General features: G+C 36.5%; 1 long non-coding RNA gene across 1 annotated transcript in view; it reads right to left on the bottom strand.

The window, feature by feature from the left end:
• Positions 1–376: 376 nt before the first annotated feature.
• LOC123583601 overlaps positions 377–17,120 on the bottom strand; it is a 64,255-nt gene continuing 47,511 nt past the window's right edge. The window contains exon 2 of the long non-coding RNA XR_006704973.1: positions 377–979. This is a non-coding gene — a long non-coding RNA (uncharacterized LOC123583601). The remainder of the gene's footprint in view (positions 980–17,120) is intronic.

The raw sequence follows: 17,120 nt of genomic DNA on the forward strand, positions 1-17,120 counted from the left end.
ACTCTCCTTCCTTCTCATCCTGACTTTAACAATGACTTTAAATGACTTTAACATTAACTTTAAATGATTTGGTTATTTTCTTTTTCATTTCTAATCCATTTTGAATATAATGGCACCAGAATTTTCTCCCAGAAATATGGATCTCATAATTCCTATGCTCAAAAACATTTAATGATTCTTCACTTACGGAATAAAGTACAGATTCCTTAGGGTCACATTCAGGGCCCATGATCATCATCTGTGTTTTTTCTTTCTAAAAATATCTTCTTCCCATTTCCTTCTCCTTTTTCTAATCTTCCTCATAAGTATTTCTTGTCATAAATCCATCATTCTTGGTGCCACCATAATATCAAAACAAAACAAAACTCTTCTTGCATATCTTACCTTATATTAAACTTTATTCCTTTAATTGAGTATATGTTTTTAGAAGAAAGAGTATATTTAGTTGTCTATTGCTGTGTAACTAATTGCCCCCACATTTAGCCCCTTAAAATAACACACATTTATTATCTCACGGTGTCATCGGGTGAGGAATCAGGTACAGTTTAACTGGGTCCTCCTGCTCAAGTCTCTCAACAAGGTTGAAATCAAGGTGTCAGTTGGAGCTAGAATCATCTCAAGGTTCAGTTGTGGGGGGGTGGGGGGTCTGCTTTTGCACACTCACTTGTGGCAGAATTCACTTTCTTCCAGGTTGTTGGACCAAGGGCCTCAATTTCTACCTTGTTGGTCAAAGACCGGCCTCCATTGTTTGCCATATGGGCTTCTCCATAGGGTAGCTTTTAACATGACAGCTTGTTTTATCAAAGAAAGAGGGAGAAAAGGAGGGAGGGACAGACAAAAAAGGAAGTCATAGTCTTTCATAATCTTATCTTGGAAGCGACATCCCATCCTTTTTGCCATATTCTGTTCGTTAGAAGCAAACAGAAGTGAAATGAGGTGAAACCTTCTCGCTTCATTTGGTCAAGATGGTCACAACCCGCTAGAGAGAGAGAGTATAGTGTGAGGGAGATTACCCCATGATACCATTTTCTTGAATTTCACTTGAGGTCAACAGTAAAAGTACACACTGGAAACCAGTTCCAGGTAATTTCTAATTTTTTTCAATATTTTAGGTTTCTTAATTTTTATGTAGTTGTTTCTTTAAGCATTTTAAAATGTAAGGAATTGCTAAGTTTGAAGTGATTTTTCTCTATAAGGTATAAATTTGAGGTATTAATAGTTTTGAAATTTAATATTGTTTACTTAAAAGCTTTAGAAATACTATGGTTTTCTTTACATTAGTTTAAAATAGTTAACTTTTTATGTCATCTTTAATAATAAGCAAAAGAATATTTTGATAGGTATTATAGGCCCAACTCTTGGGGACTATTATTATATTATAGCTACTTCATTTTATAATTCAGAAATATTATACTTTGACTCCAATGAATTATTTTTATATGCCTTTTCAATGTTATAAACAGATTAAGAGAGTATAATGTGAAGAAGAGAATAAATTCCTTTAGAAATATTCCTGGTTTCGCTTAAGGTTTTATTCATTACTTGGTTCAAAATAACTTTGGCTTGATCTTTTTCTATGTGTGTATGATCTATTTTTGAGATGTTTGAGACCAAAAGAATAAAGCTTAAGTTCCCAGGAGCAGCCAAATAATTGCATTTTGAATTTGTAAAATCCTTTCTTTTTAAGCTGACAATAGTGATGAAACATTTGCATTTGAACCTAGCAGCATGTAGATTTGAAAGTTTGTAATGAATAAAATTGTGAATTAAATGAGGGAGAGAAATGTTACTCTTTTTAAAAAACCTTTAATGGAACCATTAAATATGGATTATAAACCAATTTATTTTTCAAGCAACACGTTACATTATCAACTTTTTCAGATCTTTATAAGTTTATTCATGTATTTTCTTCCCTAAACTTCTCTCTTCAGGAGCAATTTTAAATGAATGTTTTCAGTTCTGTTTAGGAATATATTATCAAGTCCTAAAACCAAGCCTGGTTATATATATTTGCCTTTTGTACCTCTTTCTCAATTTGAGTTTAATGATAAAGCCCATTTAGAATTTAAGAATTTGGAAGATAGCACAAAAATAAATTTTAAGTTGATTACAGGTAATGCGTATTTTACCACATTTCCAACTGTTTCTCCCTAACGAGAGATTAAGGACAATGTCAAATATGTACTAAATTTGATACTTCTTAGTGGAAAGTGAAAAATTTTTTTCTAAATATTAATGGTTACATAGTTACCAAATTATCAGACTGGCTTTGAGATACATTTGATCACACTACATTTTGAAGAAACATAAGAAAAAAAAAAGAATATCCATAAAAATCTGTGTTGATTTTCCTCAACTGACCTGACAGTTCAGTTGTTCAAGTTGATAAGATTAGCTAAGAGTATAGAACATATATGAAATATAAAGTTTCAAAAACAAATATAGTATTTTTTTGACAATGGATAGTTTGTCTTCATCCATTCTAAGAAGACATAAATTAATTGTTTTGAAATGTCATTCAACCAGATACATTCAAATTTATTTCAAGATTAGGAAAGCATATCAAAGCAGCATAAAGCTTGGCCAAATAATTCCACCATTCCCCAATTTTAAAATATCAAAATGATTTTCATAGCCTAGTGAGTTATTTATAACTCATTCCCATTTATAAAAATGGGAAGAATAACTATAAACTGAATAGGTATGAATTAGAAATAAGAAAAGGAAGCACCATGGCGAGACTATGAAACTATTTATTGTATTTCCCTGTGGGAGTTACATTGCTGGGAATATGATTATAAGTATGATTCTAACCTTTATTCTCCACTGAGAATTTTGTTATGGCATGTGTTCATACATGTATACATAATCAAAATGTGTAAATTGCTAAAGAGGGTACAATTGACATCACACAGTTCAGAGACATGGAGATAATTCATCCAAAAGAATCTGGTGGTAACTTGGTTTTATGAACTATGTATCAAAAGAATGTGGTAATTCAGTACCAATGACTAGCTATGTGATCTTGGACACATTACTTAGAATCCCTAAGCCGGTTTGACATCTGCTAAAGACATACAATCATAGCTTATCTCTCATGGAGGCTGTGGGGAGTTAGTAAAAATAATATATTGCATTATGACTAGCCTAATCCATGATAAAAGTAAGCATTCACTAAATGTGGGTTATTATGAGTCCTTTCATCCACAGGTTTTATTCAGCACTTACATATGCCATGCAGTACTCTAAGGTCTGGGGATACAACAGTCAACAAAACAGATGAATGGGAAAGTACAGTGTATATAAATAACCAAGATCAATAAGTAAAATAAATGCTAGATTAGATACTGATAAATACTTGCAGAAGAATAGGGCAGAGAAGAGAACTAGAAAGTACATTGAGATAGAGGTTGTAATTTTGAATAGTTTGGCTAGAGAAGGCATCACTGAAATTATGGCATTTTAGTAAAAACCTGAGGGAGGTGAGGGAATAAACCATGGGATGTTTGGGAGAAGAGCATTCCAGGGGGAGGGATTGGGCATGTACAAAGGCCCTGAGGTGGGAACAATAAGGAATCTATGTGGAGTGAGCAAGGGTAGAAGAGTAAGAGATGAGATAAAGAGATAATGGGGGCCAGATGTTGTGAGCCCAGAAGAAGGCTGCTAAGACTTTGACTTTTTCTTTGAGAAACTTGGGAAGCCATTGGAGGCTTTTGAGTAGAGAGATGTGACCTGTGATTAACAGCATCACTCTGGCTGCTGTCTTGAGACCAGGCTGAAGGGAGATGGTTGGAAGGCTATTGTCAGTCTAGGTGAGGGATTGTGCGTTAGAGATGGTGATAAACAATGGAGGTTGTGAGCAGTGGTAGGATAATTGATATTTATTGAATGTTAAGACAATAGGTTTTATTAGAAGATTAAGTTTAGAGTGTATGAAAGAAGGGTCAAAGATGACCCAAGGTTTGTGGCTAAACAACTAAAGAGTGGCATTATTACTGAGAAGGAAAAGATAGAGTGTGTATGAGCAGGGAAAGATCTGAAGTTCAATTTGATGAATGTTATGTTTGTGAATTTTATTAGACATTTAAATGAAGTTGTGGAAATGTAGTTGGATTAATTCCACTGGAATTCAAGAGAAAGATCTGGGCTGGTGGTAAAAATTGTAAGAGTCTTATGCATGCAGATGGTTTCTAAAGCCATGAGACAGAGTGAGATGCCCAAGGGAGTGAAGTGGATAAAGTAGAAAGATGAGGAACAAGCAAAGAAAATTGAGGGTGAGGATATTGAGGTAGGAAACAAGACAAAACAAAAGACAGGATGATATGCTAGAAGCTGAGAGAGGAGGAGTGAGTGAAATGCTAATGGGTCGTGTAAGCTGAGGACCAAAGAGTAACCATTATATTCTACAACATGGAGGTCATTGGTGACCTTATCACTAGTCTGATTGATTCTGCCCTCATCCAGCTGTTGTAACCTTTTTCTGAACCATTTTTTTTTATCTGTTTTTTCTGCTTCTGGACTCCTGTTCATCACCTACTCTCATATAGGTTTTGATTATATTGTAAAAGACTTTTTCTGTGTTTTCATTGTGTCATGGAATTCTGTCTTCACATCCTGGTGCCTTTCTGTACATGGGTTTATATAGCTCTTGTGAGTGGAGACCCTGTTCCACTCTGCCTTTGAGATTCCCTATGATTGTTCTACATACAGTATTAGCATTAGCATTAGTATTAGTATTAGTAATATAGTATTAGTATTAGCCTTGTTTTATTGCCACCTGCTGCTTGTAACTCAGCAGTTTTGTTTGTTTGTTTGTTTATCTTTAAGCAAAAACCTTTTGTCTTCTGGTGCTAATGCTATTCATCTAATTACACGGCCTGTTACCGCCTCAGTACCATTATCTCCTGGCATTCCAAACTGCTACCCACAGTTATTGGATATTTCGCTGTTGTGAGTCTCAGGCGATTTGAATAATTATAAATGGTCCATTAGAAGAGCTCATAGTTTGTCAAGTGTTTATTACACCATACATACATCCCTCATATTGTCTCTAAAAGACAACACTCGGGACACCTGGGTGGCTCAGTCGGTTAAGCATCCAAATTTGGGTCAGGTCATGATCTCACATTTTGTGGGTTTGAGCCCCACATCGGGCTCTCTGCTGTCAGGACAGAGCCCACTTCAGATCCTCTGTACCCCCCCCTCTGCCCCTCCCCCACTTGCACTCTCTCAGAATAAACTTAAAAATAAAAATCAATAAAAGACAACACTCATTTACATTTATACAGTCTTCTGTGACTTACATACACATCTCATTAACTTTAAAAATACACATTTCATTGAGAGCAGATGTAGAGACAAGATACTTGATACATTACAAAAGAAAATTCAATTTAGTTCTATAAAAATATACTAAGTACCAAATACGTGCTAAAGTTTAAACTAGGTGGTAAAGCTTCAGAATGAGTAAGACAGGGTTTTTGCCCTCAGGGAGCCCGTGGGGTGTGTGTGTATGTGATGTGTTGTGGGCTACACAGCACTGAGATAGGCTAGAGACAAATACATGGTCAGAATCTGATGCTTGTCTGCTACGTGCATGAAGAATTCAGGTGATCTAATTAATTTTAACCTGTCTTTGTTGGCTACTTCAATACCTCACACCTTAGCTATCTTTAGTCTGGTTCCCCTCTGTTCCTGGCACTAGTTGAGAATTAGGTGAGTGGCATAGATGTGGGGGTGCTCTTGCTGACACAGGGTTTGATAAACACAGGGACTGGGAGGAAGGAGAAAAGGAAGGCTTGGAGTGGGAAAGTACTGACTACTGAGTCAGAGAGGGGAAAAAGTGTCTTGAAGTTTCCTTCCTCCTACACCTATGAAGAGTTTTGAGTCAGAAAGAGAAGTGCCTGAGGAAGAGGTCAGTAGAAAGCAGCAGATAAAGAAGACTTAATGGAAACAGCTGGTAGGGAATATAGGTATGAATAGGAACATGGCTGGTCAGAGGCAGACTGAGCCTTTTACTGTAACTCCTTTTATTTTTTATTTTTTTTAATTTTTTTTCAAGATATAAAGTTTATTGTCAAACTGGTTTCCATACAACACCCAGTGCTCATCCCAAAAGGTGCCCTCCTCAATACCCATCACCCGCCCTCCCCTCCCTCCACCCCCCATCAACCCTCAGTTTGTTCTCAGTTTTTAAGAGTCTCTTATGCGTTGGCTCTCTCCAACTCTAACCTCTTTTTTTTTTTTTTCCTTCCCCTCCTCATGGGTTTCTGTTAAGTTTCTCAGGATCCACATAAGAGTGAAACCATATGGTATCTGTCTTTCTCTGTATGGCTTATTTCACTTAGCATCACACTCTCCAGTTCCATCCACGTTGCTACAAAGGGCCATATTTCATTCTTTGTCATTGCCATGTAGTACTCCATTGTGTATATAAACCACAATTTCTTTATCCATTCATCAACTGTAACTCCTTTTAGAGACTGCTTTGTATATGCTAAGGACTTGACATATAGTTGCTAATTTTTTTAAATTTTTTAAAATCTTTATTTATTTTTGAGAGAGAGACAGAGTGTGAGCAGGGGAGGAGCAGAGACAGAGGGAGGCACAGGATCTGAAGCAGGCTCCAGGCCCCGAGCTGTCAGCACAGAGCCCAATACGGGGCTTGAACCCACGAACTGTGAGATCATGACCTGAGCCGAAGTCAGACGCTCAACCGACTGAGCCACCCAGGCGCCCTATAGTTGCTAATTTAATTATTGTTAGGATGCTGAGTATATCTCCACTTTACAGATGGACATTTAGAGATTATGTAACTTCCTCAAGATCACGTAATCCTGAAGTGATAAGCCATGACTCTGACACAGCATCAGTATGCTACAGCGTCATGCCATAGAGTTAGCTCTTTATCATACTAGTAATGAGGGAAGGGTACATGATTCAAGGGTCCTTGAGCAGGACACAGCATGAATGAACAAGTAAACTTGATGGGTATCATCTGTGTGTGGAGAGGAAGATGGCTTAGGGGCCATTTGGTGAAAGGAGCTTAGCTCTGAGGACAGTCCTGCCCATCATTCTTCCCTGAAATGATCAGTCCTATTCTCTTATTCCCACATGAAACAAATAATTTCATCTGAATTTGGAAGATTTGTTGTTCAGTTTTCTTCCGCCACCAGTAGATGATGTTACTGTGCATTAGTTGTCCATATGCATGTATGAAGTCTTCTGTTGTGTTTCTTGTCCCTGGAAATGAAGCACTTTTCCATGACTTGTATGTGAAACACTGATTCAAGGGTGTAGATGCAGAAAGCCTCTCTTGGCTTGTTCTCTGATGCCACACTGGGGACAGACTGTTTACTCAACTGTTACTGAAATGGTATTCTGCTTCCAATTCCAGTATTGTTCCATGTGAACATAGCTTTAGGATTTGATTCCTTGTGGAATGGGGTGAATGATACCACTCAAACCGCCCAATCTCTACTCTGCACCCCTCAGGTAACTCTTAAAGGCAGAATATGTTTTGCATAAAGGTGGAAGAATAATGGTTGGAACCTGTGTAGCGTGGAAATAGGAGAATGTTCAAATCGCTTCTCTCCTAGACCTGTGGTACTTTGGGTACTAGAATTGTGCAGTCACCATCTATGAGGCTACAAGAGAGATGGTGACACTGGGTGAGTGAACATTGTGATACAGAAGTAGAAGCAACAGGCAACTCATCTCAAAATCCAGAGGTTATCTGCCCCTCTTTTGTTACCTTTGTTAGGAAGTTAGTTTTTATAATAGGAGTCTGAGATATATTTTCTAATTGTCAGCATATACTGTATGACATTAATAGTGTTTTTCTGAGGGGTGCCTGGGTGCTCAGTCAGTTGGGTGTCCAACTCTTGGTTTTGGCTCAGGTCATGATCTCACAGCTTCGTGGGTTCGAGCCTTGCGTCAGGGTCTGTGCTGACAGTGAGTAGCTTGCTTGGGATTCTAACTCTCTGCCCCTCCCCTACTCACGCTGTGTCTGTCTCTGTCAAAATAAATAAATATACTTAAAAAAAATAGTGTTAATCTGAAAGTCAAGGTCAAATCACATTAGTTTTAACCTACTCTATGCAGAGAGTATTCAGGACAACTGAATACTGTTGTAATGGATGTTTGTTCATTTTTCTAACCTTGATTATCTTTACAACAGTAACGCAGCATTGATTTGACTTTCTGTTTTGAACTGATATTGTTAAATCTCTTAAAATGTCTTTTGTTATAGGCAGTAAAACATTTAATAAACATTTTTTAAAAAGACAAAATCAGAAACAAAATATGAAATAAAATCAGTATAAGATCTAGGTCTTATACCAGGGTCAGGGACAAAGTTCAGTTCAGTAGAATTCAAGTTATTTTTATAATATTGTCCTTTACTTTGTGAAATGTGTATGTGTTCCTAAGAAACTGCATATGCAGTGCCAAACAAATGTTTTAAAATTGGAGGACAATGTTCATGGAAGAAAAATCAAATTAGCAACAAGTTTTAATATTTTTAAAGCATATAACTTGAAAAGGAAGGTTATGACCTTGTGTAAAAGTATATACAGTATATTAGAAACATCTTAATATGTGAACATATTTAGCTACCACATAGCTGATATTTTTTAAATAAATTTTTAAAATTGAGTAAAAATACTCAATTTTGATTTCATGTATGTTTCTTTTTAATAAAGGGGATTTTTAAAAGTATGGTATTAAAGCAATGAAAAACATATATATGTCTATGATAATGCTGCAGTGTGTTTCTGGGTACTTCAATGAAAGTTAACAAAAAGTTAACAAGGGCTTGCGGCACAGCAACTAACCAATGGCCATTAAGAGACCACATTTAGCTACTCTGCAACTGGTGTGGCCTGAATGAATTTCAGAAGTGCACTTTTATAATGATGCCATTTTTAGAAATGCAATTATTGCATAACTTGACATCCAAAAGTAAGTGAATGTAATAATTTTTTTTATATGTAAACACACGCTCAGTTTCGTCATATTCATGAAAATAAGAGAAAGAACACTGGACTAAAAATGTGGCAGCCCTTATTTGTAAGCGTTTAGACTACAGAGAAAATATAATAGGATGTAAGGTCGCTGACACGATTCCCAACTCCTGGCGTTCATATCCTTGTGGTGTCCCTCTCCTTTAATGTGATGGGACCTGTGAATTACTTCTTATCAATAGCATACACAGATGTGATGGAATATATGTGATTATATTACATAAGATGTAACTCTGGTCTTGCTGGAGTCACTCACTCCCTTGTTGACTATGAGGAAGAAAGTTGCCACGTTGTGGGTTGCCTATGTTGAAACATCCATGTAGGAGGGAACTGAGTGTGGTCTCTGGCCAACAGCCAGCATGACTGAAGCCCTCAATCCTACAACTGCAAGAAACTGAATTCTGCAAAAATGGAATGATCCCATTCTGCAAAAATGGGATCATTCCCTGGTTGAGTCACTTATTAGACACCACAGCACCTGCCAATGCCCTGATCCCAGTTGATGAGACTCTACCCAGAGGACCTAGATGATATGCCAGTCCCTGGCCCACAGAAATGGAATAAATGTGTGTTGTTGTAACCTAATATGTTTGTTAAACCTAATATATGTTTATATTTATATCTACATCATGTCTATGTCTCTATGTATATCTACAGCTCACACGTATCTGTATTAGTGAAGGTTTTCCAGAGAAGCAGGACCAAAAGGATGTGTGCATGTATGTATACCCAGCATATATGTGTGCATCCACATATCTGGAGAGATTGATTGATTGATGTACCTTAAGGAATTGGCTCTCATGTTTATGGAGGCTTACTGAATCTAAAATCTCCTAAGTGTAGGCCAACAGGCTGGAGGCTAAGGGAAGAATTATAGTTTGAATTCCAAGACAGTTTCCTGGAAGAATTCTTTCTTGCTCAGGGAGGGTCAGTCTTTGTTCTCTAAGGCCCTCATCTGATTAAAAGGGGCTCACTCACATTATGGAGGGCAATCTGCTTTACTCAACCATTAGTTTAAATGTTAATCTTATCTAAAAGAACACCCTCACAGAAACATCCAGAATAACGTTTGACCAAACCTCTGAGCACCATGGCCCTGCCAAGTTGACACATGGCGTCAACCATCACAGCATGCAAGATAGAATCTCTAGAAAGGGATATAATCTTAAACCTTCTCTGCATGTGTGCTATCTACATAAAACAGCTAAGTGAATGAATGGAAAATAAGAGCCCACAAATTAAGATAGTTCCAAAGAACACTACACACTCCATCAAACATGAGTAAAAGTGAGATTTCTATCAAATATAAATTGAAACAAGTGTTTTTGTATAAGTCTTCACTTGTGGATAAAGTAATAGAAGGATATTTAAGGACAGTGATATAAAATAGCAATGTCCGTTGGAAAGAAGAAAAAAGTAAATAATAGAAATGTCTTTAAGTGGAATAAAAATAATAAAAATCCTAAATGTGATCAATTTACAGATTAAGCTGATTACAGAATAATAAGAGGATATTAAAAATAAAACTGGAGGGTGCTTGGGGACTCGGTTCAGCATACAACTCTTGATTTTGGCTCCGGTCATTCTCTCACAGGTTTCTCTCTCCCTCTTTTTCTGCCCCTCCACCTGCTTGCATGCATGTGTTCTCTCTCAAAATAAATACACTTAAAAAAAAAAAAAAAAAAGACCAGGATTGTACCTGATCAGTACTTGGACCCAAACCACTTCTTCTTATGTGCAGTCTGGGATGAGAATTATGCCAACCTCTGACTACCTCACCTTTTTAAGAACCAATTTACTCCAGTTCAACTGAAGTCTGTGGATCTTGCATTGGAAATTGGTGCTGACTTCAGGAATTGTGTTGATACCACTATTCAGTGGTAGCTCTTTGAATACTACACTGTGGAGGATAGTTTGTCTCATGCTTTGAGGCCTGGGTCTGTGGAGCAGCTGGGGCTTTATAGCTACTTATTCTGTGTCTGATGGCTGCTTTTGAAGAGTAAGGAAAGATGTGAGATGCCTCTTTACTTTCCTGCTTAGTACCAACTCTTGCCCAGGGTTCTATTGCTTCTGGTCACCTTAGTTAATGCTTTCTTGTAATTGAATTGACTTTTCAATACCTGTATAGAATGCCTCATTCTTTGTCCTTCCTCAGCTTTATAGTGGCTTGTCCTCACAAATCTGTTTTCTCTTTGAGATCACTTGCTGTTTACTTTCATATGTCTTGTGGTAGTGCTGGGGGTGGTATGGTTTTACCTCATTCTGGAAGCCAATGCCAGGGACATATCTTTTTGATATCTATTGGATATCTTTTGGAATCTATTTTTTTAGCCTCTTGAGTGATAATCCAATGGTTGGAATCTGAAGATCAGTAAACTTGAAATAATACATACTCCAATAACTATCCTAAATAAAAAACTTAGAGCTGGTTTTCCTGAAAGCATTATTACTTTATATTTTCCTCTTGAAACCTTTAACAATTATACATTGCCTATTCCTGAGATATGATGTGAAATTTATACCATGTTCCCTGCTCCTGTTATTTTCTGGAATGTTCTTTTCCCATTCTTTCACCTCTTTTAATGTGTGCACGTGCACACACACTTAATATACACATCCACTTCCTCTTTCCTTCCCTCCTTCCCTTTGTCTCCTGAGAGTGCCACCTAATCTTTAAGGTCCCATTTCATTTTCCATGTTCTCTATGAAGCCTTTCCAGATTCCCTTAAGTAAATGTTACTCTCTTTTTTTTCAACCTTCATTGGTTGATTTGTTCCTCTTTTATGGTGCTTCTCTTAGTCTTATATTAGTGGTTTGTTGTCTTTATTAGACCATAAGCTATTTGGAGGCAGGGATTGGACAGTTATGATCCTTATATTAGGATTTGGATCAGTGCCTTGCACATAATAGATAGTAAATGGTTACTGAATTAAAATGAATGAACTCCTTTAAGCTGTGGTGGAGGCCTTGACAAATATGACCTGATGTTCTATCAAAAAGGATATCTGGGGCACCTGGGTGACTCAGTAGGTTGAGCATCTGACTCTTGATTTTGGCTCAGGTCATGATCTCACGGTTTGTGCATTTGAGCCCCTAATTCTGTTCCACGCTGACAGTGTGGAATCTGCTTGGGATTCTCTCTCTCTCTCTCTCTCTCTCTCTCTCTGTGTGTGTGTGTGTCCCTCCCCTGCTTGCACTCTCTCTTTCTCTCAAAATAAATAAATAAACTTAAAAAAAATTAAGAAAGGGATATCCAGTACACTTGGTCATGTAGTTTTCACTCGTATGTGGCAAAATGAGGAAATAAGGTGGTGAGTTTTCCATAAAGCTAAATTTATTTCACATATAGGAATGTCTTTTCTGTTGCTATCCTTCCTGCCTATTGAGAATTAAAATTTATCCTTTCTTTTGTGTTGGTGGGAGGTGCTAGTTAGAAGAACAAAGGAAACCATGTGTTAGTCTTTCTCATTTTATTTTCTTTTATTTGTTATTGATCAGTGATATATGAAGTTTTAAGAACTTGTGATCTAGGGTGTTTGTATATTCCAAGGTCAGCAAACAAAAGGGTTGAGGGATTCTGGTGAAACTAGATATGGTGAAAAAACAATGAGCTAAAATATAGGACAAGTAGTGGCAGCAGTAGCATCCTCTCCACTAGTTGTGTGACATTCGTGTCAGCCCTGTGTAGTTATAAGATTACCTTTCAAGGTAGTTGTGAGACCCAAGTAGATAATCAAGTTGTGTAATATTTTTGTTTTTAGTGTAGTCTACAAGGAAAGGATTGTGTTAGTTATTGATAGTGCTTCTTTGTATCTTTAGTGTCAACTCTACTTCCTTTAGAGCCCTCTATAACCCAGAGAAAGGGCATGTCTTTCCTAGAATCAGTATTACAAATTGTTCCTCATCCTTCTGGTGACATTGACTTGATTACATATCATAAACCATCCAGCAGGATTTTTATTGTCAGATTAAAATGAAATAATAGTGTCAGCATCAGAATGCCAGTGGTAGATATTTGTATAAGTGATTCCAGCTGAGAGGTTATATGGACATTGTTTCAGCTTTTGCTGTGCTCTGGTAGGGTGAAAGGTGAACTTTAAGTCTGAAGCACCCTTATGAGGATATTCTATATGAAGGATTATTTCTGTAATGAAAAATTGCCTTTCACTTTGCACAAATCACATTGAATCAACTGAAAGTGATTGTATTAATGCCTTAAGTGATTGCACATCTACTCTGTGAAGATATGTTGCCAAAATATGCATTGCAGGGATACTTATAAAATTCCAGAGTACAGTAGGGTTAGAGCTAGAAGGGTGAAAGTGGCCACTTATTCCTCTCTTCTCTGTCATTGTCATTGTTATTTAAATCAAACAAACAAACTGCACAGGCCGCACACATTTTAGAGTTGATGAAATTTATCTCTTGTCTCCTCTATCTTCCCTTAATGCCTGAATGCAGTTTCCTGTAAGCATTAATTATTACTTTTTTTTTCCTTACCTCCCAGAACCAGGGGTGCTCTTTGGTTTTGTAAGGACTGCTAATTAGGCCCCACCCCGTGGTGGTTCCTTCGAGGAAGTGAATGCCACAGGCTCCTGAATGCACCTTTTATCCTATACTTCTGGTCTAGAAGAACCATACTTACTTACTTACTTACTTATTTTTTAACGTTTATTTATTATTGAGAGACAGAGAGAGAGCATGAGCATGGGAGAGGCAGAGAGAGAGAGGGAGACGCAGAATCCGAAGCAGGCTCCAGGCTCTGAGCTGTCAGCACAGAGCCCCACGTGGGGCTGGAACTCACAAACCGGGAGACCATGACCTGAGCCAAGTCGGACGCTCAAGGCACTGAGCTATCCAGGCGCCCCATAAAACCGTACTCTGTAGGGCAGTTGATCTCAGCTAGATGTTAGGAAAAAGAGCAATAAAATAAATTCACATTAAGACGCCATTGCTAATAGCTAACAATGGGTTAGGCATCTCAAGTTCTATTTGTAAGACCCAAAACTGGACTGGCCACTATTGAAGTCATCTAAAGTCATCCGCCAGAGACTAACTTAATCCTACTTGAGATGTAGCCTTTGTTCCTGAGTTAAGATTTGAATGGATCACTGAGTAATAAACAGAGGATGTTCTGCATCTAAAGCAAATTTTGTTTGTAGAGAAGGTCCTTAAACTGGAAGATTAATGGGAATCCAATCTAATCTCCTAGTAAAGACCATATGAGAATCCTTGCTGGGATTAAAAACAGTAGTCTGACATGGGGTCCTGGTCTATGTCCATTTAAAACAGGTAATAGAAGATCAAAAGGAACAGAAAGGGGATAAAGGATAGGGAATTGATGATTTTGTATGTATCAAGTCCTTAATTATTATTTATCAAACATATATTAAACACAGAGTAGGATACTAGGGTTTCAAAAGTGAAAGACTTGGTTCCTAAGCAAAGGAAGCTCACTCTCTAGGGAGCAGGTCTACAGCCAGATATTTACCTTATAAATGTTGATACATGCTGTGATAAAAGTAAGTACAAGGTATTCTGAGTGTTCAAAGTAGTACCTAGTTTAGACTGGAAAGCTTTTATTTGGTATGTTAACATTAACTGAGTTTTAGAGGCTGAATAAAGGTTAACTAGAGGAATAAAAAAAGATCTCTTCCATTAGCTTGTTCCTTATCTTAATTAGAAAGTCATTAACGCTGAATTAGTCCATTTATTTGTTTTTTTTTTTTAAGTATTTTCTAAGCTCACATGCATATTGCAGGATAAATTAAAGTTTGAAAAGCAACTGGAGCAAAAAATAAAAAGCTTTCATATTCCTTTTGAATGCCCAACTGTGTGTGCATTTTGGTAATTATAGGCTCAGTTACTCATGTGTGCATTTCTACCAGTCCGGCAAATGATGGTTAAAGGAGACGAGCATAGTAAACTCAGAAACTATCTTAAGTGGCTCAACATTCATTAACTACAAAAACTCTAAATTAAAACAAGTGAGGTAAATTATGAATATGAATTCAAGATGTAGGTATGGATGTGCAATACAATACCTAGTAGGAGTTCTCATACCTTTTTGGGTTCATAGTAATGCGCAAAAACGTTATAGAAACTTCATGATGAAATTTATGTCTATCTAGAGAATCACTTTTACTGAAAGATTTAGGAAAATATAGTTAATGGTAAAACAGAGATACAAAGCAATCCATATTGAGTTGAGATAATATTTTTATGATATATAAATCTATATACACACATACACATGTATTTCCTTTACTTCTGTGGTTTATTTATGAAGAACAATTTGGGGGAAAAAAACCCAAAAGACTAAAAGACAGAGGGGAATGGCAAAACTATCAGGTATGAGACAGCCTTAATCTTTATTGAATCTCTGTTTCCTTCATTGTTCATGAATATATGCAAAGTACTGTTAGATTCAGGGTACAAATACTGCATCATAACTCATTTCTCACTCCTTGTAATTGCTGCACTTTAAAGGTCTTTTAGAAAAGAACATTTTGACTTCTCTCAACTCTCTTGGCTGACATTTGCTTTCACTCCCTCTTTTTTTTTGTCATTTTCAGTCATCACAAAGGCTGATTGAAAAAGTATGAAAAAAAATAAAGCAAGACTGTTCACCTGGTGTCACTCACACAACTAACTCTTGGCCTAAATTTTTCATTTTTGAGTAGATTATAACATGCATAACTTTGACATGATCCTGAATATATCTGGGGATTTTTAAGGAACAAAATAACAAAGCAGGGATAGCCACTCCACACTCTTTGACCCAGGGGCAACATGTTCCATTAGCTTAAAGCTATTGACAAAAGCTTTAAGCAGGCATGGGACTGAAAGCAGAGTATTGTGATGTAGTCTTGCTTCTTTCTACATTTGTGCTGTTGAGTTTATTCCATTTGACTCTGATGACCAGTGTCAAGTACCTTTTTTATAATGTATGCAGAATTAGTGATGCCAGAGTTGGGCAGCTCTTCTTGGTTTGTACCATTTTCCAACAATATCTCTCCTATCTTGTTCTAGGTCTTAAAAAAGGAATAAAAGTAAAGAACAGGGAATATAAATATTTACTTAATTACAAAGAAGTTTCTTTGCTTTCCTTCTCCTTCATACCAAATATCTATACTCCCAATTCAAGTGCAGAAGATTAAATCTGGCTGTGTATTCTGCCAAAGCAATGCCCTTATAACGTTTAACATTACATTCGCAATGGATGAATCCCTAAATTCTATGCCTGAAACTCATATTACACTATATGTTAACTAAGTGGAATTTAAATAAAAACTTGAAAAAAAATTTGGCAGTGATTAAGAAGATAATTCCATTCAATGTAACATCATAAATTGTCAAATTTATTCCTAAGTATTGTACTAAGAGTACAAGACTTGTATGATGAAAACTGTAAGACATTGTTGAAAGAAATAAAACCTAAATAAATAACAATATATCTCATGATATTGGATTGGAAGACAATATTGTTAAGATGGTAATTCTTCCCAAATTAATCTACAGATTCAACATAATCCCTTTCAAAATCTTACCGGACATTTTTGCAGAAATTGACAAGCTGGACTTAAAATTTATATAGAAATGCAAGAGACTCAGAATAGCCAAATAATCTTGGAAAAGAACAACAGTGTTAGATGATTCAACTTCCTAATTTCAAAACTTGCTACAACAATAGAAGAAAATGTAGAGTAAATTTTCATGACTTTGAGCTAGTCTATGGTTTCTTAGGTGTGATACCAAAAACACAGGTGAGGAAAGGAAAACAGAAAAATTGGACTACATATATATATATATATATATATATATATCCATATACATATATATGTATATGGATATATATATGGATATGTGTGTATATATATATATATATATATATATATATATATATATATTGCCATCAATAAGGTGAAAATACAGCATAAGAATGGGAAAATGTGGAAATCATATCTGTTAAGGTCTAGTATCTAGAATATATAAAGAACTCTTAGAACTCAACAATGAAAAGATAACCCAATTTATAAATGTGCAAAGGAGAGGCGCCTGGGTGGCTCAGTTGGTTAAGTGTCCGACTTTTGATTT

The sequence above is a fragment of the Leopardus geoffroyi genome, chromosome B3 (assembly GCF_018350155.1).
Source record: "Leopardus geoffroyi isolate Oge1 chromosome B3, O.geoffroyi_Oge1_pat1.0, whole genome shotgun sequence".
Lineage (NCBI taxonomy): Eukaryota > Metazoa > Chordata > Mammalia > Carnivora > Felidae > Leopardus > Leopardus geoffroyi.